This window comes from Schistocerca serialis, chromosome 4 (genome assembly GCF_023864345.2).
Source record: "Schistocerca serialis cubense isolate TAMUIC-IGC-003099 chromosome 4, iqSchSeri2.2, whole genome shotgun sequence".
NCBI lineage: Eukaryota > Metazoa > Arthropoda > Insecta > Orthoptera > Acrididae > Schistocerca > Schistocerca serialis.
Window position 1 is genome coordinate 382470734 of NC_064641.1, and position 23729 is coordinate 382494462.

Genomic DNA, 23729 nt, shown 5'->3' on the forward strand with positions numbered 1-23729 from the left:
CATTTCCCTTTTTAAATTTTCTAACCTACCTGCCCGATTAAGGGATCTGACATTCCACTGTCCGATCCGTAGAGCTCCTGTTTTCTTTCTCCTGATAACGACATCCTCTTGAGTAGTCCCGCCCGGAGATCCGAATGGGGGACTATTTTACCTCCGGAATATTTTACCCAAGAGGACGCCAATCATCATTTAATCATACAGTAAAGCTGCACGCCCTCGGCCGTAGTTTCCCCTTGCTTTCAGCCGTTCGCAGTACCAGCACAGCAAGGCCGTTTTGGTTAGTGTTACAAGGCCAGATCAGTCAATCATCCAGACTGTTGCCCCTGCAACTACTGAAAAGGCTGCTGCCCCTCTTCAGAAACCACACGTTTGTCTGGCCTCTCAACAGATATCCCTCCGTTGTGGTTGCACCTACGGTACGGCTATCTGTATCGCTGAGGCACGCAAGCCTCCCCACCAACGGCAAGGTGCATGGTTCATGGTAAGCAGCTGAATGACAAGTGGAGTGATACCACCGGCAGGCGCGTGTATAACTTTTTTCCAGATGTTAACGGCAGACTACGAGCACACCTGCATGACACAACTAAGAGAGTGGAGCACTTGATTACTGGGCATAATAGTTACCCCGTCTACTTACACAGATAGGGAGATGGGCGATTATGGAGAAACAGCGACACCTGAAAATTTGATGCTTATTTGTAATTTACACCGACTAGATTTGGGGGGGGGGGGGTGCACTGGATGATTTGAACTATGGATAAAGTAGATAAAATGCCGAATGTGGACGTTACTAAATTCTGATACCAAGAGCACTCCAGTATGAATTATACAATCGGGAACGTAGGGTTATTGATAAAAATGTGCAGTCTAATATACCTGGTAACCAAATGGGTCAAAATCGAAGCTGTTTCGACCGTATGCACTACAGCAGCCGCAAGAGAACGTGGAGAAGGAGTTCATCAATGGAACAGTAAGGAGGAAGCTCATCAGACTTTCTAATTTGGGAAGAAAATGAAGATGAATGGGAATGGGATGCTGATGAGTGGGATCTAGTCCACAATCGTTTAAGTAGCATTTAAATGTTTTTCATGGTAATCCTGATGGTAATGCGAAGGCTCGAGTGCAGCCGTGCACGCGGGATTATCCGGCAGTAGTTTAATAAAGCGACAAACTTATATGTAGTGAATTGCGTGGTCAACAATTTTGAGCAGTTCTAGGATTGCTGATTAATGTTGTAACGGTTCGGAGACTTGAGGTCCTGTGGTAGATTTTTATTTTACTTTCATTTCAGTCATCGTAATTTCTTTCTTTTCTACTTTTCTCTGTTAATATAGATGTAGAATCTAGTTGTAGATTTTAACATTACATTTTCAATGTTAAACTAAAATGTATAGAATATAACTACACGGCTTAGAATCACAAAACAACGGAGTCTGATGTACGGCAATAAATAAAATGCAGCGTCTTGATACTGAATTGTAAGCCATCACTTCTCCTTCCTTCATCAGCAAAAATTAGGTAGTGCAAATATCTTGTATTATCGGGAGTTTGTATCGCCGTCTCCCTGCACCGAGTGCCGGCGCTGTAGGATACGATGCTAAGAGCACTGATCTTATGTCAAGTGCAATTTCTGAGAGCTGTGGGAATTGCAGATGACTGGATAGTACACTGAACACCTATGACTTTGTAAAATATGCTTCTTAGTTTCGGCAAATAACTTATTGGTCGTAAGCTTGTAAAAAAGCTATTCGGGGTTTGGCACTGAGCTCGCTATGAGAAGTTTCTGGTGTTATTCAGTAGCGAGTTGCTGATTTTTTATGAACTACGTTTGAGTTGTGTCAAAGGCAGTAGATTTATTTGTATTAATTAAGGAAAGCCTTTGTAAACTGGAACCATTACAACCCGACAGGGATTTGATACGAGACCTTCCAAGTACAGCATGAGCGACCTCCGTTCTCATAGGGTGCAGGCCGTTTACCTTTCACGATTTATCCCTTTTAGAGCGAAGGTAACAAATAGGTGATTCATTTCAAACATAGCTGCACTACAGCAACGGTTTCACGTAATAAAATTACACTCCTGGAAATGGAAAAAAGAACACATTGACACCGGTGTGTCAGACCCACCATACTTGCTCCGGACACTGCGAGAGGGCTGTACAAGCAATGATCACACGCACGGCACAGCGGGCACACCAGGAACCGCGGTGTTGGCCGTCGAATGGCGCTAGCTGCGCAGCATTTGTGCACCGCCGCCGTCAGTGTTGGCCAGTTTGCCGTGGCATACGGAGCTCCATCGCAGTCTTTAACACTGGTAGCATGCCACGACAGCGTGGACGTGAACCGTATGTGCAGTTGACGGACTTTGAGCGAGGGCGTATAGTGGGCATGCGGGAGGCCGGGTGGACGTACCGCCGAATTGCTCAACACGTGGGGCGTGAGGTCTCCACAGTACATCGATGTTGTCGCCAGTGGTCGGCGGAAGGTGCACGTGCCCGTCGACCTGGGACCGGACCGCAGCGACGCACGGATGCACGCTAAGACCGTAGGATCCTACGCAGTGCCGTAGGGGACCGCACCGCCACTTCCCAGCAAATTAGGGACACTGTTGCTCCTGGGGTATCGGCGAGGACTATTCGCAACCGTCTCCATGAAGCTGGGCTACGGTCCCGCACACCGTTAAGCCGTCTTCCGCTCACGCCCCAACATCGTGCAGCCCGCCTCCAGTGGTGTCGCGACAGGCGTGAATGGAGGGACGAATGGAGACGTGTCGTCTTCAGCGATGAGAGTCGCTTCTGCCTTGGTGCCAATGATGGTCGTATGCGTGTTTGGCGCCGTGCAGGTGAACGCCACAATCAGGACTGCATACGACCGAGGCACACAGGGCCAACACCCGGCATCATGGTGTGGGGAGCGATCTCCTACACTGGCCGTACACCACTGGTGATCGTCGAGGGGACACTGAATAGTGCACGGTACATCCAAACCGTCATCGAACCCATCGTTGTACCATTCCTAGACCGGCAAGGGAACTTGCTGTTCCAACAGGACAATGCACGTCCGCATGTATCCCGTGCCACCCAACGTGCTCTAGAAGGTGTAAGTCAACTACCCTGACCAGCAAGATCTCCGGATCTGTCCCCCATTGAGCATGTTTGGGACTGGATGAAGCGTCGTCTCACGCGGTCTGCACGTCCAGCACGAACGCTGGTCCAACTGAGGCGCCAGGTGGAAATGGCATGGCAAGCCGTTCCACAGGACTACATCCAGCATCTCTACGATCGTCTCCGTGGGAGAATAGCAGCCTGCATTGCTGCGAAAGGTGGATATACACTGTACTAGTGCCGACATTGTGCATGCTCTGTTGCCTGTGTCTATGTGCCTGTGGTTCTGTCAGTGTGATCATGTGATGTATCTGACCCCAGGAATGTGTCAATAAAGTTTCCCCTTCCTGGGACAATGAATTCACGGTGTTCTTATTTCAATTTCCAGGAGTGTATAAACAGCCGACCAGTTGCAATGGATAAAGAAATTCTTTACCTAGGTTTCGACAAATATAAATTTGTCTTCTTCAGGAGGTAACAATTTTACATTAGTAAGGACTAATGTACCATCGCCATTTTTACAATTCTCGGCATAGATCCATGTTTCAAAAATAAAATATAGCCCTAGTATTAGGGTTTGTCACGTTAATATAAAATAGCTCATGGATCTTGCAGAGCTTAGACTTTTTTGAAAGTAATTAGCGTTCTGTGGGCTTTACTTCCTCTGTCTCTTGGTACAACTCAGGCTTGCAGTTTCTATCCTATATCAGCAGCACTGCAGTCGTTATTGTGCTTATACTGTGTTTCTTCAAAGGAAAGCGGATGCGAAACTTTTATAACACCATGATACGACGACTTTTAATCAACTTTATAATCTTTTATTGGTTTGTAAATTTGTGCGTTTCAAAAATAATTCAGGGTTTTCACGTAGCCTATCACGTAGAAAATAATTTGCAAATGATCTAACCGATTTTGGTCTTCGTGTGTTTATCACATGGCTTGCCCGTAGTTATGGACTCGATTTACTATTTTTTAATATAACATTGGGTGATCGAGTGGACCTTACTCAGTTTATTTGTGACCTCTTCCTGCTGATGTTTAATGGACCCTCCTAATAAAAATAGCTTAATGGCACTGCGTACAACTAGAGCAAGAACAAGCAGTGGTCGCTTATACACTTTCGGATCAGATACATACTTTCCATTCATAACTTGTTTGAAAGAATGAACACTTTTTAGAATATCCTGGGTGTATTTTGTGTGAACTGGAGAGCATTTTTTGGACAACAGCTAAACGTCAAAAAATGAAACGAGTACATTTTATCTATGTTATTTCAGTATTAAATCACCAAATAGAATATGAACCTTGTGATTTATTTATGTTGAAAACTATGATAATGGGCATTACGTGAAACAAAAGTTAAGTGCTATAAATGTTTGATTTTGGTAAAAAAAAATCCTGAAATTTGGAAAACAATTTCATTGTATATTTGTAAATATTTGTGTGTATAATTTCCGTATTCTGTACCATTGCTGATCAAATGTTCAAATTTGTGTGAAATCTTATGGGACCTAACTGCTAAGGTCATCAGTCCCTAAGCTTAAACACTACTTAACCTAAATTATCCTAAGGGCAAACACACACACCCATGCCCGAGGGAGGACTCGAACCTCCGCCGGGATCAGTCGCACATTGCTGATCCTTTTGTCTTTCCAGTGCCACCAAATTGATTGAAATTGATTCATAAATATTTTAGAATTACCGCCTAACCACAGTTTGGATCCAAAAATTCTGGAACAAATGTTTTAATCCTTCGTACTCGTATTTTGTGAAAAATTGGTCTAGGGAAGTACATAAAAAATCTGTGACGTGAGGGCAACAAGATTTCTTTGTTTTGGATGATTCTAAATAAAATAGGCCATGGGTGGTCCCACAACCTTCCACAGAGCCAACTTATTGGTTGTGATATTCACAACATTGTGTATTGTTCTGTCTACAACGCGTTCTGAGATCTTCATAGCGAGCTTGCAGGACGATAGTAGGAACATTCAGAGGGATTCCCCTTCTGTTTCCAAACTGTGACTGTAATGCTCAATGTCCACTTGGTTGGTATCTTCTTCTCTTCAGTGATCTTGTGGAGGAAATCTGTCTTTCATTCAAATGGTTCAAATGGCTCTGAGCACTATGGGACTCAACTGCTGTGGTCATAAGTCCCCTAGAACTTAGAACTACTTAAACCTAACTAACCTAAGGACATCACACACATCCATGCCCGAGGCAGGATTCGAACCTGTGACCGTAGCGTGTCTTTCATTCAGCTGCCTGATAGTGCCTTGATCTCCGTAGTCCTTGTGACAGATCATCCGTCCCAGCTGCTTCCCAAGTTCATTTTCTCTAGGCCGTCTAAAACACCAGGCTTGGTGATCGCATGATGGGTCCTCGAACCGGTGCTAACTATTTTCTGGGGAGTATGGGAACTCCTCATTGGAGACTGCTTCAAAGTACCGCCGCCAGCGCTTTGATGCCTTCTTTCGGTCAAGGATAAGTTTACCATCTTCGTCATTGTTGCCACAGGGTTTCTCTATCGCCGTCTGCTCCTTACGATAGATATCACGTAAAGCTGGTAAAGGATGACAATTATTGAACTACATGAAAAAAACGTAAATTAGTTACAAACTACGGCGTGCCCAGACTTCATTCGACATGCAAACTTGACTGCAGATATTCGGATTTAGGTTGTGACATGTTCGATATGCCTGCCATCATCGGCGATGGTGTGGCTCGGGCGAATAGCGAAATTCTGCATGACCCACGGAAGTGTCGTAACATCGATGCTGTCGATGACCTCCTGAATGGCTATTTTCAGCTCAGCAATGGTTTTGGGGTTATTGCAGCACACCTTGTCTTTAATGTAGACCCATAAAAAGGAGTCGCATGTGTTCATATCCAGAGAATATGCGGACCAATCAGGGCCCATGACAGTGGCCTCTGAGTACCCCAGAGCCAGAATGCGGTCACCAGAGTGCCCCTCCGGGACAACAGATGCTCTCCTGCTTCGATAGGGTCCAGATCCGTTTTGCATGAGCCACGTCTTCTCGTAATAAGGGTCACTTTGGGTAATGAGGATGAAATCTTCTTCCGAAACGAGGTACCATTCAATAGTCACCGTGCCATCAAGGAATATCGCACCGATTATTCCGTGACTGGACATTCACACAGTCATCCGTTGAGGATGAAGACACTTCTCGATCGCGAAATCCTCAGTCCCCCAAGTGCGCCAGTTTTGCTTATCGACGAACCCATCCAAATGAAATTGGGCTTCGTCACTGAAAAAAACCATATTCACATACTAATGTGCAGTTTGAACGTCCTAACCGTTCAGAAGTTATGACGATTTTATTTCATATAGTTCAATAATGGTTACCCAGTACGTCAAGCATTTCATAGAGCTCCGAGTAAGTGGCTGACATGGCTGCAGCAACTGCCTTCTTTGCATCACACACGGCATCATAGTAAAAGTCCCAGTTTTCAGATGTTTCCGAAACAAGGAATTTGTGACAGTTTCTTTTTTCGTTTTCACTTTGTTCTTAACATCTCCTGACCATTAATTCGTCTGACACTTTATCTTACTGCGTCTATGCCTATTTTTTCACGGGTAACTGCCCGAACAGTTTCTTTTAATACACTCCACGTTGCTTCGGCGTCAGTAATAGGTGGAAGAGTGATGTTTTGAGATGTTTTTTGTCATTCATTGAACCGGAGTCATTTTATCTATGTAGAGCCGTCCTATAATGGGCAGAAAACAAATTCACGACGTTTAGTAGCTAATGATCTCATTAATAACGACAAAAATCAGTCGTATTCGAAGATTTTTTTGCGATTAGGGCGAAATCGGTTCTGCCTGTCTGTTGTAAAATTATTACGACATCGGTAGTTAGTTATGAGAGTGCGCGTGTCGACACCGGTGACAGTCATCGGGATGTTTTGTACACGCAGAGGACCCCGCCTTATTAACGAGGGACATCAATCAAATATTTCGTATTCCTTGCGAGAAAAGAGGAGTTTTTACGTCCTGTTTTGACTCGTGAAGAAACTTAGCCTCCGTTATATAACAGAATCAAGCCAAACGAGGAAGAAGTCATTGAGAGCAAATGTTAAATTGAGCTATTCAAGGTCGAGCCTCGCTTGTCTTCTCGTCTTCAGCTTCTTTTTCTTGTTTTGTAACTACCAGACGGTACGGGCGCATATCAAATGCAGTGTGGACGTACCAGCAGTGTACATAATTGATTGCAGTTGTTAGTGAAGTGGTTAACTCTACCGGGAAAAAGAGTAGGGATCCTGTAATGGCACTCGTAAATGAGACCGATAAAGAGGGGTTGTGGAGACGCTGGCCATTACATCATGCCAGCACCTGGCGCAGGCGTCGGCGATCAGATACTCCTCTCTCTCTCTCTCTCTCTCTCTCTCTCTCTCTCTCTCTCTCCCCCCCCCCCCCTCCCCCTCCCTCCCTCCCCACTCGCCCTCTCTCCCTTTTTTCCTTCCCCCTCCCCCACCGATTTTTAATTTCCTGCCGTAATTGCGGCGGGAGCTCGCGTGACGTCACAGCGACATCGCTGGCCAGCCTTCTCATCGGTAAAGCTGCTGCTGCAGCAAATTCCAGGATCAACACTCAACAGGAACGGCGTACTGGCGTTAACTGTTCCCGTGATTACCATTGCAAAGATCAGTGATGCGGCAGTGAGGGCTCCCTAAACGAATTACTGGATTGAAAAAGAAAACATTGTGTGACACTTATTGAGCGTTTATAAGGCAGAAGGCTACCAGTGACCCGAGTGAGTAGTTTGATGTAGCTCGTTAGCCAATCCCTTTCCTCCTGACGATTGATTCACCTTGTGATGCCACTCTATGCAATAATAATAAATTTTACAGTTCATGATTGTTTAGCAGTAGCTTATCTCACGGAAATTAATTGAAGTATGGTCGAACTCGCCTATTCCTCTCAAGAACATTTCATGTATGTTAATAGAGCTGAAGACAAATGAGCATGGGGTCTATACTTTGTTCATCGTAGGTTGAAACCTAATATCAACAAATGCCCGCTCAGCGATTGGTCTTTGTGCAGAAGGTAACTGGATGCAACTGGAAATAGGTCCTACTTGTTATTCCGGCGTGGATCTTACAGTAAGGCACCATAAATCATCGGAAGTCTTCACAGTTTTTGCCTTTTGCCAATCAGCGTGTTAAATTTTCAGCTCGTGGAGTTCTTGTTTCAGATTTCACTAGACAGTTGCTTCCTCTATCCCCGCCGGTTTTGTTCATGTGGTCTTGCCGTTCGTATGCCCTCTGAAAATGCCGAGAGTTCATTTGTGTTCTACAGTGAAACGTGGAAAGTTCCGAGAAAGAGTTTGTGCTCAGTGTCTTCGAAATGCTTTTGGAGAAAAGAGTCATATGTGGCAGATTTCAGAAATATCGTCTGTATTCCGAGGTTTCTGTGCCGAGTTTATTACGTGCGCGAAAAGACAAACAGAACAAAGGTAAACTGTGTACTATCGAAATCTCGACAGTTAGCTTAATAATGAGCGCATTACACGTGCCAAACGCAGATGAAACGTCCAATGTTTGCAACAGATTTTTCTCGTGTTAGTTTTTTCTCATATCTTTCGATTTCAGCTCAGTCCCGTCTGTAGGGTATTACGGAGATCTACTGTATGTTATTTCACTGTCTTTGCAAATTGTAGTAAATGGTATTTGAAGTTATATTGTTCGCCTGTTGGCCATCATTTTATAAATAACATATACAGTGAATGCGATGTTTCTATTGTTCGGCTTTGACGATACGTAAATTCTGCAACTAGCATGGCGCGGATCGTAGCGGAGGGGCGAGCAGCGCAGATGCAATTAAGTGCGCTGTAAGGCGATCCTCGAATTGCAGCGCTCCATCACAAACGGACCGCAATAATCTTAAGCGACTGCACTAGACTGGGCGTCATTTGCGTTGTGCGGGAAGGAGACTTCAGTGTGATAACAAACACGGAGGAGTACATAGCGCACAGTTCAAAAATAGCTCTGAGCACTGTGGGACTCAACATCTGAGGTCATCAGTCCCCTAGAACTTAGAACTACTTAAACCTAACTAACCTAAGGACATCACACACATCCATGCCCGAGGCAGGATTCGAACCTTCGACCGTAGCGGTCAGGCGGTTCCACACTGAAGCGCTTAGAACCGCACGGCCACACCGGCCGGCTGCGCACAGTTTGCTTCCGTGTTAAACTTACTATGAACGGAGTGTAGGAAACAACTGGCTGTTGTATATTCATTGAACAGTTCCGATTATTAAGCTTTCAGCATATTACAAGTTTATGATGGATCGGGAACCTTTGCTTTTCTGCGGTTAAATGCTCTACCGGCTGAACTATTGTGCTGCCCCAAAATAAGCCTCAGGCCTCCCTATTTTATATCTACCCTTGGGAGCAATACATAAAATTATGTTTGTGCATAAGCAACTACATTGTCGTTGATGCTAAGTTTAAACACGCGATCAATAGATTCTTTGCCTGACGACTGTCTATTTTTCCTCAGACTATGTTTACAAGTGCAAAATTATTCGTAAAAGAAAAATGATTTCTTTGGCTACAAAGTTTACATGCTGTACACCATTAAAAATCCAGTCGTCTTCATTACGGTAATATCAGTTTCTGGCCTATATGTTATCAAAGATATATGGGGGTCAGAAAACGTCTGAAAAAGCTTATAAGGATGTTACAGGGCAGGTTGAGCTAAGAAATAATCGTTGAGAAAAAAATTCAATACGTTGCGCCATTTCCAACTTAATTGGCCAATCAGGCCATTACGCGCGCAAATTAAAGCGACCCGCCAGATGCAATTAGCGTCAGTTGTTTTCAAAGCTTAGATGATAGCGCACGAGACTGTTCAGCCCTTGGCTCGAGTTCGATCCTCGCTACCGTGCCATAACCAGTTTTTATATCGCTGTCTTGTTCTGTTTTAGGAAACCAAACGAAGAAACCCCCGCGTGTCGAAACCGTTGCTAGCGGGCCGCTTGAATTTGCGCGCCTGATTGGCTAACATCAATGCTAATTAACTCTGAAACGGCGCAACGTATCGAATTTTTCTCTTAACAATTATTTCTCATCACAACCTACCCTGCAGCACCCTTACAAGCTTTTCAGACTGTTTCTGACCATCCTGTATAAGCTACACGCTTTACGTCGCCAATGAACTGGTTTTCTACTTTTGAGTACCTTAGTTCAATAGTAAGTAAATACTTTTTCAAATATTAATGGCTCTGAGCACTATGGGACTTAACATCTGAGGTCATCAGTCCCCTAGAACTTAGAACTACTTAAACCTAACTAACCTAAGGACATCACACACATCCATACCCGAGGCAGGATTCGAACCTGCGACCGCAGCAGCAGAAGCGCGGTTTCGGACTTAAGCGCCTAGAACAGCTCGGCCACACCGGCCGGCCCAATATTAATTATTGAACATTACGAAAAGCAGGTGTTTACGGAATAAATCCTGTGTCACCAAAATATAGCAATAATCCAGCGATGTTTACATTTCACTGCTAATTTTAGATTCCTGTTTCTGAATCTCATAGTTAAATATTAGTTCTTAATTACTTCCGATATTTTTGTGTAAACTCGCCGTTTTTCTGTCTCTCACTTGTAGTTATTCGGGTTCTTTTTGCAGCCTTTATTTTCAGGGTAGTGGAAGTATTTTCTTTTTATTATTCTTTCTGCATTCTCAAAATAAATATAGGGGTTTTAAGGCTTCGTAGCATTTATTACATTCTACTTACAATTACAAATAATACATAAATGAAAGCACAACTCAGACAGCTTTGTTTTGTGCGCATACACTGTTTCCTGGTCTTCTATTAGAAAGCGCTAGCAGCAAAGATGGCGAGTAGTGAGCAGAAAGCTTTTTGTGTTTTACGGTTTGCAAGGACTGGATCTGTTTGTTGTTACAGTGTAACGTGCGTTCCGCATTGAGTTCCGTTATAATCCTCCAGGTGATGATAACAGCGGTTGGTGGTATCATCAGTTCGAAGACGCTGGCTGTCTTTGGAAAGGGAAGAGTGCGGGACGTCTAAGAGTAACCGAAGAACGTGTTGAACGGGTATGAGAGGCTTTGACGCGTAGCTCCAAGAAATGTGCTACCAGTTCTAGTGACGTCTGTGTGGAGACGTTTAAGGAGACGCTTATAACTACGTCCTTATCCTTTCCAGGTGTTACAAGCTCTAAAGCATACGAATTACGGTTTACTGGTAAATTTTCAAATGAAATGTTCTTGCATGATGGTGAAGATTTTCTGGATAGTGTCGTCTTCAGTGATGAATCTACATTTCATCTAAGTGGAAATGTGAACACACTTAATGTGCGCATCTGGGGATCAGATCATCCCTCCGAATTGGTGCAGTTCCGACGGGACTCATAGAAATTGAATGTTTTTTGCACCATATCCCGGCGGAAAGTTTACGGGCCTTTCTTTTCCGGTGATGCAACTGTAGCTTCTGTTTCTTATGTTGACGCTTTACAACTATGGCTCTTACTTCAATTGAAAGAAGCTGAGCCAGAGAACTTTATTTGGCAGCTAGATGGTGCGCCGCCTCACTGGCCTAATCCAGAACGCGACTGATTAATCGGCTTTGTACCCGACAGCTGGATTGACCGCAAGGAGATGGATGACAGAGATTGTACCAGATTTTGTGAATTTGAGGTGGAGGGAGAAGGAAAGGAAAGTAAAGCAAAGAGAATCAACTATTGATGTGTGCTGCATCGCGACGTTTACTAGGCCATTGCGTCAACCATTGCGTCACCCGGTCACAGAAAATGCGCGGAATATCTCGACAGGCTCCTCGGCCAACCAACATTCCCACCTAGCGTCATCTATCTGCAGTCTCCGTCCATGACCTCTACGCTCGCTACTTAAAAATTCCTGTAGGAGGTCGGACAGACGTAATTGTGCATCCACCCTGAAGGTGGTGGATTTGTTGATCATCGAGACGAATCAGATATATGAATGTGTGGTGTCTGTTCTTTCGGATATATCCAAAGGTGGTGGATTCATTGCCTATGGAGGCGCATCAGTTATGTGTGTGTGTGTGTGTGTGGCATCTGTTAATTCGGACATGTTCAAAAGAATATACATCACACATTCATATAACTGATTCTCCCCGACAGGCAACGAATTCACCATCTTCAGTGTGCAGATGCACAATCCTGTTCGACCTCCTGCGTAAATCTCAAAATAGCGAACATGGAGAACATGAATGGGGGCTACGGATAGATGGCACTAGGTGGGAATGTGGGGCGGCCGGGACGCGCGCCGAGACAGTCCGCGTAGTTGTGTCCGGATGGCGCAGTGGCTAACGCAACTGTCTAGTAAGCAAGAGATCCGGTCCCGAATCCCGGTCCGGCACACATTTTCACTCGTCGCCGCTTATTCCGCATAAAGTCCCGAAGCAGCTGGCACCAATAATTCCTTCTCTTCCCTTCCCTTTCCTTTCCTTTCCTTTCTCCCCCTCCACCTTCAGTTTGCCTTATATGTTTCACAGCTACGAGTTCCAGATCTTACGAAAAATACATAACTGATCATAAAATACGTAATTGATCATAATATACGACAGCTACGCCGGTTCCAAGCGCGGGGCCTCACCATACAAGAGGTGAGGAAGGAGGAGGGGGAGGAGTAACAACCTCGTTAAAAAACCAAGGTTCACCTGGCCCGGGTGATAGCACCTTGTAAGGGCTCCTTGCTAGGACTACAGTGAAGACCTCAACGGTAGTGAAGGCGGAGGGAATAGTTCTCGGTACGGCGGAACTAGCGGAAGAGGCAACCAAAGAAAAAAATCCACTTGGCGTCTGTTTTGAAACAAGCGGCTGAGTGGTCAGCGTCTGTCCACCAGTGGTGCGGCTGAAAACCATTCCTCGGAGCTAATAACCTCGAGTAGAATCCTTAGGGGACTTGTTCCCCTAACCGAACAAACAATCAACAATGGATACGCACCTTGTAAGAGATTTTACCCCAGGGAGTAACCAATCTCCCATTTCTAAGGAAATTAAAAGTAGGCATTCGGATTCTGGGGGCCTACAGCAATGTGCGAAGGATGAGTCGGAGCATCCTGAAACCTGCCTTAAGCAAGCAACAAATAAAATTAAACACAAAAATATAAACTACTTGGCAACGTTCAACGTAAACTCACTTCTAAAAACAGGAAAACTTAAAACGTTAATAAATTTTATAAAACGGAAAAATATAATGGTAACTACACTCCAAGAAACAAGCTATACTGATGAACATTCATTTGATTCAGAGGGATTCAGAATCTTCAAAGGGAAGCCAGGAAAAAGAGTTACGAAGAATGTACCCCAATTTGGAACAGGATTCATTGTAAACCAAAATATATTAAACTCGATAGTAGAATTTAAATCTGTCAATGAAAGGCTTTCAACATTAACCTTCAAATCAGTAAACAAACTGTATACCATTGTAAACTCACATGCACCAACAAATGAGAAAAACAGAACACAAAAAGAACAAACAGAAACTTTTTGGCAGGAACTGTCAAACACCTTAGACCAAATTTCATCCAAAAACACAATAATATTGTTGGGAGACTTTAATGCTCAAATCGGCAAAGAACGTCATCACCAATCCATAGTAGGCAAATTCCCTGCACATGAAAGAACCAATGCAAATGGTGAAAGACTTATTAGTTTATGCAGAGAACATGACATGGTTCTAAAGTCTACATATTTCAAAAAAACTCCCTAGGAAACAAAAAACATAGGTATCCCCGAATCCAGTCTGTGGGGAGAAAAAACTTGACTATGTTGCTATAAGCAGACTGTCTGCATCAGAGATACTCAATGTAAAAGTTGCTAAGAGTGCAAATTTAGATTCAGATCACTATCTATCTGTCGTTAAATTCAAAATTAGACCAATATATAAAAGAAAGAGCGAATATCAATCTAAAAAGTTTGACACTCAGAAATTAACCAAGGAACACAATTTCAGGACACTTTTGGAAAAGAAAACACCTAAAACATGGGAACAACTTCAAAAAGATATAGTACAGACAGCAGAAGAAACCATTCTCCTTACCAAAAAATGGAAACATGCCTGGTGGAATGATGAGTGTGACAAACTAATCCTAACAAGACAACGAGCTTGGAACATTTGGAATGCCAACAAAAATGATAAAAATAGGAACTCCCTAAAAGAAGCCCGGAAGCAAGCTTCAAAAGGACTTACAAAGATCCAAGTTCAACACATAAAAGACCAACTAGCATCAATAGACTCCAACTTCAAAGAGAACAATGCTAGGGACTTTTACAAAACTTTCAAAAGTAACTTAAAGAAATACTCTCCTCCTAGTCTATTTTTCACGGACCCAAAAACGCAGAAAACTGCATACAATAGCATAGAGAACTGTAGAATACTTGCTGAATATTTTGAAAAACTACATAACTGTTATCCACCGAAAGAAAAATTTAATTTCAATATTGTAAACCCAACACCACCAGACTCCAAGCCGCCAACCACAGAAGAAATAAAAGAAATCATAAAAGAGCTTAAAAATAATAAAGCCCCTGGAGAGGATAATATAGTTGCTGAACTATGGAAGTACTCTAGTGACAACATGATACAGTGTCTATCAGAAATACTAAAAGAAATCTGGACAACACACAGATTATCACCAGCCTGGACATCTGCATTAATACATCCACTACATAAAAAAGGGAAGAAAACAGATCCTAGCAATTATAGGGGAATCTCTCTCTTACCAGTGACCTATAAGATCTTGTCTAAGGCGCTTTTAAAAAGAGCAGAAGAGAGACTTGACAAACAGCTAGGAGAGTATCAGGCTGAATTTAGGAAGGGAAGGTCATGTGCAGAACAAATACTAAATTTAAAGAACATAATAGAAATGAGGAAAATCAGGAACTTAAAATATGTAATTACTTTTGTGGATTTTAAAAAAGCCTATGATTCAATTGACAGAAATACACTGCTTGATATCTTAAAAGAATTGGGACTCGATGCTAAAACAACTGCAATAATTAAAGGTATTTTGACAAATACAAAATCGAAAGTAAAATTTAGGGGAGAGCTCTCAAAATCGTTTGAAATAAAGTCAGGTGTTCGACAGGGAGATGGTCTGTCACCTCTGCTTTTCAATTGTGTCTTGGAGAAGGTAGTTCGAGAATGGAGGAAGGCCATCAATACTAAAGGGATTCAACTAGGGAGAAATCCAAACAAGATCACTGTCGACTGTCTAGCCTTCGCAGATGACATGGCATTGATTACAGATTCACTAGACAATGCCCAAGAACAAATAAGAGAACTACAAAAACAAGCAGCCAAAGTAGGACTACAAATATCCTATGAAAAAACAAAGTTTATGACAAACATCTGTGATGCTCCTCCAAATATTGCAGTTGACAACAACACAATACACAAGACAGATTCCTTTAAATACCTAGGAGAGTGGATTACATACAATGCCAAAGAAAAGATAGCTATAGAAACTAGAGTGCACAAAATGGAAAGAGTGTTTCATATGACCAAAAACGTTTATAATAAAAAATCCTTGTCCTGGAACACGAAATTAAGACACTACCAAACAGTGGCCAGACCTGAAGCTCTCTATGCGGCAGAAACACTTTAACAAGAAATGGAGATCTGGAGAAACTAGAGAAGGTCGAAAGAAGAATTTTAAGGAAAATACTGGGAGCTAAAAGAAACGATAATGCTGAATACGGGTTAAGACCAAACAGAGACCTATATCTGAAAACGGAGAAACTAACTGATGTAATGAGGAAGAGGAGACTACAGTTTTTTGGACATACATTCAGAATGGATAACAACAGACTAACCAAGCGGATATTCACATTACTAAATAGCTACAAATCCAAGCCAGCATAGTTCATAGAGACTGAAAAGGACGTTGAAAATGCTGGAGTTACAATAGAAACAATAGAAAACAGAACACATTTCAGAAAGGCAGTTCAAAAGGCAGAATTTCAGGAGAGAAAGAAAATAACTAGACGAAAGTGGACTCAAGAAAAAAGGGAACAACGCTCTAAAAGGATGAAGGAAATTTGGAAACTGAAGAAATCTAATACAATGAAGAGTAGCCAAAGTTGATTCATCGTACCCTCCAAATGGGTTATTCGAAAGGAAAAAAAAAAAAAAAAATACGACAGCAAGAAAATAGCGACCAGACATATATGCATTATGTACATACCTTATCAACAACTTGACTTAATTATACCTTTGTGCATATTCTGTGTAAACTACCATCTAATTGACGACATCTGTACTATATATAATCTTTGTAAGTTGTACTAGAAAATGGCAGTAGCCACGAAATAAGCTTAAACTACGAAAGAATAATAAACTCTTTAAGTAGCTAACACGAAGTACCCATTCTTTAAAATGTTCTCTATAAACTTTGGTTTCTGAACGGCGGCGAAGGATAGTGGCGGACAGGGGCCGGTTGCTGTAGCTGGCCAGCGACTTCATCTACGTAGGCGGCCAAATTCTGCTGGTGACCAGAATGCATTCATATTCAGCGCTGCCAGGCCGATAACGTCAAATCAATATGAACCGAGTGTTTTTTCTTCTGTTGCTGCTCTTTGATACGACAAGGTACAAAGGAATCCCATCACTTGTAAATTCCTTTGTTGTCGCCTGTTTCACGTGCTGTCGTTGGAACAATTATTGGCCTTCTAGTTCCTTTGTTCGATGTGTTTTAACCGACGCGCCACTGGTGTTGCTGCCTATTTGAGAGAAGTGATTCTATGCAAGAGTATTCGGATGTTAACGGGAGATCTGTTTCACCTCTATCAGCTCGTAAGTAGTTCTCCAGTAACAGGCCCCTTACCTTAGAAAGCTTTTACGGTGAATCACAGATATAGGAAATAGCCGTATTAGCCGTAAGTGGCTGGAAGAAAGGGCAGAGGTTACTACCTTGCATAAGAGGGGCAAATAAAAAAATAAGAGAAACGGATGCACAAAATTGAAGAGTAATACAACCTATTCTACACCATATTTTAAACCTATGTGACGATGGTATGCTGATTATATTTATATGTTTTGACGATGCCATTATGGCCGTATCACTTTAGGACATGGTGTAAAAAAGATCTGAAGATGGTCGTTACAGACTGAAACCGGTCATCGTCTAAAGAATTCATTTGTGATCCGAGACGGGAATAAAAAAGCATATTACATGTCATTAACGTCGATATGCAACAGGATGCTAGTCAGGCATCAGCAGCCGGCCGAGGCACAAGCAGCAACAGGGAAGTAACCGATTTTGTGACATTTTACGAGTTCCTAACCAGGAGTGAATTGTGTAGTTTAATATGTGTGATTTCTTAGTTTACTTTCTTGAGTTTCTGCGTGTTAATTATAATATTTAATAGACAGAGTTCCCGCGTTTTCATTGGTGTCGGAAGGTAAACTGATTTTTTGACATATTAAAAGTTCGTAATCAGGAGGGAATTATTTAGTCTCACCTGAGTGCTTTGGTAGTTCAGTTTTTGAATTTCTGCATATTAGTCTAATTTATTAGACGCAATTCTTGTGTTTTTCCTCCTTGTATACAGTAGAGTTTCGCAGCGCGTGTCATTGTCCTTTTTGTCTTGTGTAGTGTAGTTTTCCACAATCTTTAGCACGGATAGAGACTGTGACTACTGTATGCGGATGCAGGCCGAGTAGGTGACACTTTGCTGTCAGCTCCAAGCTGTGACGGCTTCGGTTACACAGCTTGAAGCTGCAGTGGATGGGCGTCACTGTTGTGGGCCAGCCGTGGGGATCCAACGGACGTCCAACACCTCTGAGTCCGCCGATCAGTCCGCACAGGTAGCCAGCCCAGTTACTGCTCGCACTGATGTTGACCCGTCACCCGTGGTCGAGTGGGAGGTCGCCTCGGGGCGTAGCAGCCGGCGAAAGACATCCCATGGGGCCGCACATAAGGCCTCACCAGTTTGTCAGACAAACAGGTTCCAGGTGTTGTCTGTGGCTGACACTGTCCCTCAGCCAGATGCAGTCGCACGTTTTGTTTCAGAGGAAACCTCTCAGCCTGCAAGATCCAGACAATCACAGAGAGTGGGACTACTGGTAATTGGGAGCTCCAATGTTTGGCGCGTTTTGTGGCTCTTTATGGATGTGGCTGCCAAGGAGGGGAAGAAAACCAACCAATATGCACGTGACAGGTGTCGCTTTGATTGGGAGAGCTCTGTGGTTACGACCGGCTAACGGATACGGTAAAGGCTGCCAGTCTTGCTTGTGAGATGAAAGCAGAGCTCACCATTTGCAGCATAGTTGACAGGACCGAATGCTGCAATCTGGTACAGAGCCGAGTGGAGGGTCTGAATCAGAGGCTTAGACGGTTCTGCGACCTTGTAGGCTGCCATTGGATGGTGGGGTTCCGGGTTCCACTAAATAGCTCACGAGTCCATTACACGCAGGAGGCGGCTACACGGGTAGCGGGGGCTGTATGGCATGCACTGGGCGGTTTTTTAGGTTAGAGGGTCTCGGGGGAAACACAGAAAGGGCTTCAGTCACAAACGGTGCAGATCGAACACGGAAAGAACGTACGTCCAGGAACAATCGGTATAACAGTTTTAAATTGTCGTAGCTGCGTTGGAAAAGTACCAGAGCTCCAAGCGCTTATAGAAAGCACTAATGCTCAAATAACTATAGGTGCTGAAAAATGGCTAAACCCGGAGATAAGTTCAGCCGAAATTTTTGCGAAGAACCTAACGGTGTTCCGAAAGGATAGGCTACACACAGTTGGCGTTTTTGTTGCTGTTAGAAGTAGTTTTTCTTCTAGCGAGATCGAAGCAAGTAGTACCTGTGAGTTAGCAGGGCAGAGGGCATTTTTGGCAACCGGAATAAAATAATAATTGGATCCTTTTACGATCTCCCAACTCAGATGATACAATTGCTGAAAGGTTCAAAGAGAACTCGAGTTTAATTTCAAACACGTTTCCGACTCATACGGTTATAATTCGTGGTGACTTCAATTTATGTTCGCGAAAATACGTGTTTAAATCTGGAGGTACCCATAAAACATCGTCCGAACTTGTACTAAACACATTCTCTGAAAACTATTTCGAGCTGTTAGTTCATGAGCCCACGCGAATAGTAAACGGTTGTGAAGACACACTTGACCTCTTCGCAACAAATAATACTGAACTAATAACAACCATCAAAATGGATGCAGGTGTTAAGTGAACAAAAGATTGTCGTAGCCTCCAAATCCTCCAAAAATAAACGAAAAGTATACCTACTGAAAGAAGTAAATAAAAATTCACTTGACGCCTTCCTGAGAGATAATTGCCACTCCTTCCAAATTAACAATATAAGTGTAGACCAGGTGTGGCTTAAGTTCAAAGAACCAGTATCGGCAACAATTGAGAGATTTACACCAAATAAATTAACAAACGACTGAGCTGATCCCCCTTGGTACACAAAACGGGACAGAACACTGTTGCAGACATAAAGAAAAACACATGCCAGTTTTAAAACGGACGCAAAATCTTCAAGACTGGCGATCATTTACAGAAGCTCGAAATTTAGCGCGGACTTCAATGTGAGATTCTTATAACAGTTTCCACAAGGAAACTTTGTCTCTAAACCTGGCAGAAAATCCATAGAGAGTCTGGTCGTATGTAAAGTATTCCAGCGGGGAGACATAAAAAAATGCCTTCTCTGAGCGATAGCAATGGGAATTCTATCGACTATAGTCCTGTTAAAGCAGAGTTGCTACACACAGCCTTCCGAAATTCTTTCACCAAAGAAGACGAAGTAAATATTGCAGAATTCGAATCAAGAACAGCTGCCAACATGAGTAACTTAGAAGTGCATATCCTCGGAGTAATGGAAAATGGAAATGAGCGTTTGGCGTCATTGGCCGGGGGGCCCCTTGCGGGACAGGTCCGGCCGCCTTGGTGCAGATCTTATTACATTCGACCCCACATTGGGCGACCTGCGCGCCGGATGGGTATGAAATGATGATGAAGACAGTACAACACCCAGTCCCTGAGCGGAGAAAATCCCCGACCCAGCCAGGAATCCAACCGGGGCCCGTGGGACGGCAATCCGTCACGCTGACCACTCAGCTATCGGTTCGGACCTCGGAGTAGTGAAACAACTTAAATCACTTAATAAAAGCAAATCTTCCGGTCCAGACTGTATACCAATTAAGTTCATTTCAGAGTACGCTGATGCAATATCTCCATACTTAAGTCTTATACATCCGCTCTGTCGACAAAAGATCCGTACCCAGAGACTGGAAAGTTGCACAGGTCACACCAATATTCAAGAACGGTAGTAGGAGTAATCGACTATATTACAGGCCCATATCATCATCGTCCATATGCAGCAGGATTTTGGAACATATGTTGTGTTCGAACGTTATGAATTACTTCGAAGAGAACAGTCTATTCACACACAGCCAACACTGATTTAGAAATCATCATTATGGGAAACACAATTAGCTCTTTACTCACACGAAGTGTTGAGTGCTATAGACAAGGAATTTCAAATTGATTCCGTATTTCTAGAAGCATTTTGACACTGTACCACACAAATGGCTTTTAGTGAAACTGCGTGTTTGTGGAATATCGCCTCAGTTATGTGACTGGATTCGTGACTTCCTGTCAGAGGGGTCAGGGTTCGTAGTAATTGATGGAAAGTCGTCGAGTAAAAAAAGAAGTGATTTGTGGCGTTCCCCAAGATAGTGTTATAGGCCCTCTACTTTTTCTTATCTATATAAACTATTTAGGAGACATTCTGAACAGCCGTCTTAAGTTGTTTGTAGATGATGCTGTCGTTTATCGACTAAGAAAGTCATCAGAACATCAAAACAAATTGCAAAACGATTTATAAAAAGATACCTGCAAGGTGCGAAAATTCACAATTTATCCAAAATAATGAAAAGTGTGAGTTCATCCACATGAGTGCTACAAGGAATACGTTAAACTTCGGTTATATGCTAAATCGGTCAACTCTAAAGGCCGTAAATTCAACTAAATGCCTAGGAATTACAATTACAAACAACTTAAATTGGAAAGAACACAAAAAATGTTGTGGGGAATGCAACCAAAGATTACGTTTTATTTGCAGAACACGTAGAAGATGCAAAGGTCTACTGAAGACTACCGACGCTACATTTGATGGCCCTCTTTTGGAGTACTGATGCGCCTTGTGGGATCCTTACTAGATAGGATGAAATGAAATAAGCGTGTGACATTGTTGGCTGGGAGGCCCCATCTGGGGAAGTTCGGCCGCCGAGTGCAAGTCTTATTTCAGTCGACGCCACATAGGGCGACTTGCGTGCCGGTGATGACGATGAAATGATGATGAGGACAACACAACACTCAGTCCACGAGCGAAGAAAATCTCTAACCCGGCCGGGAATCGAATCTGGGCCCGATGCATGGGAAGCAAGCACGTAACAATTCAGCTAACTAGGCGGACACTAGATAGGATTAACGGAGTACATCGAGAATGTTCAAAGAAGACTAGCAAGTTTTGTGTTATCGTGAAATAGAGAAGAGAGTATCACGGATACGATACAGGATTTTGGGTGGACAGTATTAAAATAAATGCGTTTTTCGTTGCGGCGGAATCGTCTCACGAAATTTGAATCACTAACTTTCTCCTCCGAATGCGAAAATATTTTGTTGACGTCGACCTACATAGGAAAAAACGATCATCATAATAAAATAAGGGAAATAAGAGCTGGCACGGAGAGATATAGATGTTCGTTATTTCCGCGCGCTCTTTGGGGTTGGAATAACAGATAATTATTGTGAAGGTTGTTTGATGAACTCTGTGCCAGGTGTTTAGGTGTGATTTGCAGAGTAGGCGTGTAGATATAGATGCGTTGAGAAGTGATAGTGATTCTGAATAAGAAACATCATATGAACTTATGTCTTGTTCTTAACAATACCCGAAGAAACTATTGAAATTAATACAAATGGATGTGATAGTAAATAAAAAACTGTGATTTAATGTTTTTGATTGTGTACGTTTCCTCACAAAAAAAAGTTCAGAAAGTCCACCGTCAACTGCAATGCATTATGCAGCTGTTGTAGACAGCTGGTGTTAAGCTGATCGGATCTCATTCGTGTGGTCCTTTACTTGATGACACGCATGTAGAATACTTGCGAGAAGTTCCTGATTTTTGCCTACACTGCTGTTGTGGACTTCGCTCTTAATCCAGGCACACAAATAGTAATGTAATGGAGTGAGATCAGGTGACCTCGGTGGTCAAGAAATGACACCACGGCGACCGATCGAACACCCAGGATACGTTTCAGTGAGATACTGTGTCACTGGCCGTACTGAATTTGCAGGAGTTCCATCGTGCTGAAAGTACATGTAACGCCGTGTTTGCCAAAAGAACATCTTCCAAGTGTACTGGTAACTCATTTTGAAGGAACTCAAGATACCGTACTCTATTAAGACGCTTATCTAAAACAACTGAACCGACGAGTTGGTCACCAATAATACCGCAGCACACGACGTTGAGAATTTATGTCCACAATGACGTGCAGATCTTCATCTGCCCACACGTGAAAGTTGCCCGCGTTATTGGCACCTTTTCGGGTAAATGTTGACTCATCCGTGAACCGAATACGTGGAATACAGCGTTCGTTGCAATGAGCCACTGACAGAATTCCTTTTTATCATTTCAAGAATGTTCTCAACTTCACTAAGATCTTGTCGGACGAGACTTAGGTACAAAGTGTGCGCTGTTTCTCAAACATTCTGCTAAATACCCTGTTTCCCGGAACTCTCCAATTAGGAAATCGTCGTTCATTCATGCACAGCGGCTCTGGAATTCAAATTGCAAATCCCATAGACATGGATCATGTCATCATGCTCGGCATATGTGAATATCTGTGGCATTTTCACTACATTGACCCGTACGGTTTTGACTGTACATTTAACAACCCGGTAGTACACTGGAGCAACCACTGTAGTACTGGTACGTGAGGTAAACAATGTGTACACTTGCTGGACTCGTCGCCCCACCACGTGCAAGTGAAGTGCGCGTCGAACTTGGCAGTAAAGACAAGAGTATGTAGTCTAATGACGCATTGGCTGTATTCGCAAATGAGTGCTGTTGAAGGACGACATGCGACTGACGCCACTGATATTCAAACAGCCGTATGTCGGATACGGTCAAGGAAAGGGCACATGTTCATTTGAAGTTTTTTTGTTCAGAATCAATACTATCTCCCCTCAAATCATGTAACTTTTCTCCTGAATCACTCTCTATATAAAAATCTCGAAGACATTCGGGTGACAGCAGAGGCGTACCTAGCGATGGACCTGGAAGAACAGCTGCTCCCACCTCCTCGGATCCACCTTAAAAATCTTCACCGACTGAGCTCGTGACCTCTGTACCCTGCCCCACCAGATAAATAAGAATATGCGACGAATACTGACTGGCTGCAGGTGTACCCAGAACTATCTACCTGTCTCGAAATTTCAGAAGTATTCCCTCATTCACTAACATAAAGTGCCCTCCATATCCTCCCCACAGCTCATACCCTGTGTACGCTATAGCGTTACAAAAATCACTACAGTAATTTACCCTGGACGGCGGGCTATCACTAGAAGCAAAAG

General features: G+C 43.1%; 1 protein-coding gene across 1 annotated transcript in view; it reads left to right on the forward strand.

The window, feature by feature from the left end:
• The window catches only part of LOC126474866 (calmodulin-binding transcription activator 1), a 1815894-nt gene that overhangs the window by 1400524 nt on the left and 391641 nt on the right, over positions 1-23729 (forward strand). The gene's annotated exons all lie outside the window — the stretch shown is intronic.